The sequence below is a fragment of the Haliotis rufescens genome, unplaced genomic scaffold (assembly GCF_023055435.1).
Source record: "Haliotis rufescens isolate VD_foot unplaced genomic scaffold, xgHalRufe1.0.p SCAF_7, whole genome shotgun sequence".
In the NCBI taxonomy this organism is placed as follows: domain Eukaryota; kingdom Metazoa; phylum Mollusca; class Gastropoda; order Lepetellida; family Haliotidae; genus Haliotis; species Haliotis rufescens.
The window spans coordinates 34,032,443-34,038,736 of NW_025964361.1; the positions used below are offsets into that span (position 1 = coordinate 34,032,443).

The 6,294-nt window shown below is 40.8% G+C and overlaps 1 long non-coding RNA gene across 1 annotated transcript; it reads left to right on the forward strand.

Moving 5' to 3' along the window:
• Positions 1-463: 463 nt before the first annotated feature.
• Positions 464-4,874, forward strand: LOC125376079. Its single transcript, XR_007218987.1, has 3 exons — positions 464-557; positions 1,318-1,461; positions 4,802-4,874. It is a non-coding gene; the product is annotated as an uncharacterized LOC125376079 (long non-coding RNA).
• The last annotated feature ends 1,420 nt before the right edge of the window (positions 4,875-6,294 follow it).

The following is a 6,294-nucleotide window of genomic DNA, read 5'->3' on the forward strand; positions in this document are numbered from 1 at the left end:
ACATTCTTTTGGTCGTCGTTATCACCATCCCAATCCACATCCACATCCCTTCCACATCTACATCTACACCCACATCCACATCTCGTCCACATTCACATCCACATCCTCACAGTCATCGTTATCCACATTTATATCCACACCCACATCCACAGCAAGAGCAACAACAACAACCATGGCCACATCTGATCCACATCCACATCCACATCCACATCCACATTCACATCCTATCCCCATTCTTATAGACATCGTTATACCCCATCCCCGCCCGTACATACGTGTGCTGCCAGAAAAGAACTGTGTTCCCTCATGTGTTCACTATCCGACACCTGACATTGAAACCCATACATAGCCACATCTTACCTTTGTGGTGGTCGCGATATAAATGTAATAGTTTTCTCAAGAGATGATCAACTATTCTTTATTTACAGTGCACTTGCTGAAGGCACTCTCAATAGTCTCGACCAAGCCATCTCAACTGGATTTGCAGATGAGCAGAACTGCCCTGTAGCAGATAATCTCACGGACTTCTCCGATCGATCCGTAGCCAGGAGCACACGGTACGAACTTCAAATTTATTATAATAATAAGCAAATATTTCAATCCGATACGATACTCGTCAGGATTTGGTGACTCCTCCTCGGAATGTCGCTTCTGGTTAAGTCTTAGTCAACTCGTACCTAGAACTTGATAAACATTTGATTTTAAGGAAATTGTCGTCAAAAAAAATATAGGCGTTTTTTGTCATAATGTTGTTGTGCTCGTCCCAGAGAAAGACCTATATATTGAGCTTGATATGCATGGTATCACTATGCGACCTGTATTATATACAGGGTTTGATATATTTTAATACCTCAATATTATTTCTAAATTAAGATTAGCTGCCTAGTATTCTGTTGTGATTGGTTGATTAACTGGAGCTTAAATTTGGGACTACTTTCTACAGTTTGCACAAAGTTAACAGCAAGGTAACCCAACCAATTTTCGTTTGAATTAGAAGTAGAAGTTGCCAGGAAACCTCAAAATACATATTAAACCATGTGCATCTCTGCTGTGTCCATTACGCGGGAGAGGTTTGAATTCAAACCCATACAACGTATTTCTTCACCATACGTCTCGTGTTCTTTACATCAACACCCGTCGATAAAATGTCAAATAGTATAATACTTCGTCAAGGCCAGATTTTTCTGACATTTAAAAAAAAGAGATTGATTTGATACTTAAAAATCGACATTTGAGAGACATCCATTCTGTGTCGATCAACAGAAAATGGAAAAAGAGACTATTTGATATCAGTAGAAAGCCTTTTGTGGTTTGCAGGGATACCCTGCCGCTTTGGATCGCGCCTATCTATGGGAGAAGCTGTGAGCCCTGTCCACCCAGAGTCCACTACCTGTATCGTTTCTACCGGCGTTGTTACGTCATCTTCCCCTACAGACAGTGGGTCAGATACGTCACGTGTCCGTAAGTATGTTTACCTGCCGCGTGTCTCGAAAAATTACCGAAAACTCGCCATTCGCCATAATACAGCACTGTCATTGTGGACGTAGGTGTTTAATTTCAGTCATGGATGTCCCATGGGTAGCACTGTTGAATAAGACGCCGCAATTCGCCCACCAGACGTGCCTGAAACCTATGATTGTGGTTTCAAAAATCAAATTGGCCCTGATTGTATTTATAGGTTTGCTGTGTCCAGCATATCTGTGCCCGGGTGTATCACTTGGTCGTTCTGAGACCTGCATCACTTCGGGCTTTTTTACCATATCAAGCTGACCCGGCGTGATGCAGTTACTGTTCAAAGCGGCTGTAAAGCAAACAGAAAACTGTGACAGAAATCGCTTATAACGAATACCCAAAAATTGAAGTTAATTTTACGGTTCTTTAAAAAAATATCCTCGACTTTGCTTCTCGTTAGAGGCGGATGAGGTGGTCAGAATCGCTGACTTGGTTGATGCATGTTATCGTATCTTAATTTCGTTCATGCCCATGATGTCAATCATTAAATTGTCTGACCCAGACTCGATTATTTACAGACCGCTGTATATTTACAGATATTGCTGGAATATTGCTGAGTGCGGCGTTAACAAACAAACAGAAAAAACATATAGGCTATTTAGCCACATTCGTTACCACTCGTCTTTCCGGGACAAGGCGAGTGGCGACTCGTGACTGTAGTGTGGCCATTTTATCAACTTTGTTCGTCGGAATATCGAACTAATAGTCAACGTATTTATCGTTGCTTTGTGCGTTAATATTGATACTTTCTAAATATAATACGAGAAGGGGCCTGGTATGACGCTTATCAGACATGAATTCCTCGTTAAATTTGCTGAACAAAATTACATTGTACATCAGTATACTCAGCTTCATTATTGAAGGGTCACCTAGGTGTGTCCATCTTCCCGAGGCAAGTGAGTTAACTGACTATAAAAGTCCAGTTTCCACTCTTGCCGAACTAGGCTGGTATTATGGATACTCCAATCAAAATCGCGCATCGAAACCGAAATCCGGTTCGTAAAGTGTCATGCAGATTTCGGTCGACTGCAGGATTTGCAAAGCATGTGCACCGCTAAAATATAACTTGTTGTCAATAGATATTTTCTAAATCTTTTCATGTTTTTAATCAAGGTGCTCACGTGATTTGATGCACTTCGCGATGTAAGACTCGTTTTATCACAATATAGATCTTGAATATCAATCAGATCGTCTTGACTGGGCGCCACCGTATTGTTTGAAGCAAATGCAAGTGATACGAGAGGTTGAATCTGATTGGTCAATAGGAGAGGCATAGAAAGGACATAACTCGTAATAGCCACTGGTGGCGCTACGATCGAGGCCAGGAATTCCAGCCTAGTTAGGCAAGGGTGGAAACTGGACTTTTAAAGTCAGTTAACTCTCTTTCCTCGGGAAGATGAGGTGTGTCGGGTGTCAAACATGAATATTTGCCAACATGCAGTAGCAGGCCTGAGTATGTTGACAATGTGATTAACAGTTGCAGAACATGTTGTTTATACATACACTGTATGTCACACCGCTTGGGTGCTTTTATGAAACTGGAGAAATGGTCAACTACGTATACTCTTACCAACAATGCAAAGAGCAAGATTGAAGCTGGTGGAAAAGCTACCCAAAACATTCGCCTGAACGCAACCAGTGGGTATGCCCATGCACGTGCATTCAATGAGGGTATGACATTGTTAACTGCACTGTTGGAAGTTGAAAATACGATGTTATTAAAATACTTTTATCTCTCATTATCTGGATGACCCCTCAATAATGATGCTGAGTATGTTATTATCGGCGTATGCTGATTATTTTACCAGACTTACTGCCAAACAAACTTATGAAAAATCTATGTAAAGACAGCATTTGGGGACAGTAGGCGTTCCGCGTTCAACGGAGTAATCCTTATTAATTGAACAGGGGATCACGATGGAGTTGTGACACGGTGAACATGGAGTTCGCGAATGCTCTACGTGTTTGTTGTCAATGAACAAGTCGACGAGACTCGCGAGCTGAATCTTTTCATTGGCCCACTAGCAAAGAACGGATTATGCAGATCCGCTTGATTGTCAGCTGACTGTCAGCAGGGGCACAGGTTTGTTTGTTGTTTAACGCCGTGCTCAGCAATATTCCAGCTATATGACGGCGGTCTGTAAATAATCGAGTCTGGACCAGACAATCCAGTGATCAACACCATGAGCATCGATCAATACATGAGGATACGATTACATGTATCAACCAAGTCAGCGAGCCTGACCATCCGATCCCGCTAGTCGCCTTTAACGGCAAGCACCGGTTGCTGAAGACATATTCTACCCCCGATCTTGACGGGTCGGGGGCACAGGTGACCCATTCGTCGCTATGCAGAGTTGCGTCCCTTGGGCACACCAGAAACCTGTGATTGTGGGTCGGAATCCTGGTTCACCCCGATTAGGTTTCTAGGTTTGTCAGCACCATACCCGTGCTCCTGGGTTTCACCAAAGTGGTAAAGGTTTGATCACTTGGGGCTTTCTTTCCTATACAAAGCTGACACGCCGTGATATGACCGCTATACTGTTCAAAGCGACGTTAAACTCACTCACTCACTCAGTTGTACGTTCGTGACTGTTTTTAAGTTTGTTAAGTAGCACGTCAAGTAAACAATGGGCAGAGTTTCCACTTAATCTGAAACTATGTACATATTGCGTACTTTTCTATTTAATTTCTATTGTTTTATGTCACATTATTATCAATATTTTTTAAGTCGCAAATGTAGATTTATAGGCTTATAAAGCAACAGTGACCATGAGAAGTCACACAATACTTTAAGTAGTTATCAAAATCAGGACTTGCCTATTTGTAGCTGAACCTTGGTTTAGCTTTTACTTTGACTCAAACAATATGTTTCTTGAGTAAGTGAGCGAGTTAAAATTTAACGTCGCATCGGCATTATTTCAGCCATACAGCAACTGTTTCTTGAATATTTGTTTTATTAGAACATATATAACAACGTGCTCTATTTACATGAAATCAGTAATTTGGGCTAATTTCGGTTAGAATATAATTAGTCCTGTTAGGTCGTTAACAGTGATACAGATTGTATGCTGTTGAATGTGCCGCGTCCATTTGCTTGGCATCAAATTACAAATAAGAATACAAATACCCAAAATGCCTTGATGTTTTCTTTTGAAAGTTGATGATCAGGAGAAGACAAATAAAAGGTTAAAAGCTTTCATAAAAACAAAACGCACTATTGCTGCGTAAAGACCTACGCTCGAATACACTACAAAACTTCCTAACACTTTTCGTATTTAACCTTCAGGTCCAAATGCAACGAACCGTGTTGGGGTTCCAATACAAGATGCGTGCCAACACGCTACATCCGGGTGTGGGTGTAGGTGTGGGTGTGGGCGTGGTGTGTTACAAGTTTGGTCTAAACTGGCGCTGGTTGTGGCTCCCACAAGACTGCGAATGTCGGGAGCTCAACTTCCTCGGCTAGATTTCATAAAGTATACTGAAACACAATAAAAACGTGTAATCAGCTTTAATTCGAAATTAGAAAAGATTTTTTCGTTTGTTCAAGACCATCTCCAAACACATGACTGAGATTCCAACCCGTGCGACGACAGTGTTGTGTTTGATTATCACATGCCTGAATAAGCAGAATAACTTCATTTAATTTGTGTGGCTATTTTGCCAAATGGTACAAAATCGAACAAACGTTTTTAAAGTGTTTCAGCATACATAATACACACTGGTTTGAATCGACTAGCTGTACAGCCGAAAAGAAAGATTCATTTTACATCGTTTTCATATGAACCTCCTGCGAGGCATCTAATCGGCAGCACAGTCAGCGATCTACATGTAGCTATACATTGTGATATATGCACACCCAGGTTGTTAGTATACAACGTTGTTATATATAGTAATACATGCACACACAGAATGTCAGTATACAACGTAGCTATAAATAGTGACATATGCACACCAAGGATGTCAGTATACAAAGTTGCTATGTATAGTGATACATGCACACCCAGGTTGTTAGTATACAACGTAGCTATAAATAGTGACACATGCAAACACAGGATGTTAGTATATAATGTAGCGATATATAGAGACACATGTACACACAGGGTGTTAGTCGAGAACGTAGCTATACATAGTGACACATGTACACACAGGATGTTACTATAGAAGGTAGCTATATATAATGGTACATGTACATCAAATATGTAAGTATGCAACGCACCTATATATATGCATAGTGACACATGTAAACCCAGGATGTCAGTAGACAACGTAGCTATATATGGTGACACATGTACACGCAGGATGTCAGTATACAACGTAGCTATATATAATGGCACATGTACATCCAGGTTGTTGGGATACAACGTAGTTATATATAGTGATACATACACATCAAAGATGTTAGTATACAACGCAGCTATACATAGTGAAACATGCACACCCAGGTTGTTAGTATACAACGTAGATATATATAGTAATACATGCACATCGAAGATGTAAGTATACAACGTAGCTATACATAGTGATACATGTACACCCAGGATGTCAGTATACACCGTAGCTATATATAGTGACACATGTTCACGCAAGTTATTAGTATACAACGTAGCTATACATAGTGACACATGTACACCCAGGATGTCAGTATACACCGTAGCTATATATAGTGACACATGTTCACGCAGGTTATTAGTATACAACGTAGCTATACATAGTGACACATGTTCACCCAGGATGTCAGTATACACCGTAGCTATATAAAGTGGCACATGTACACCCAGG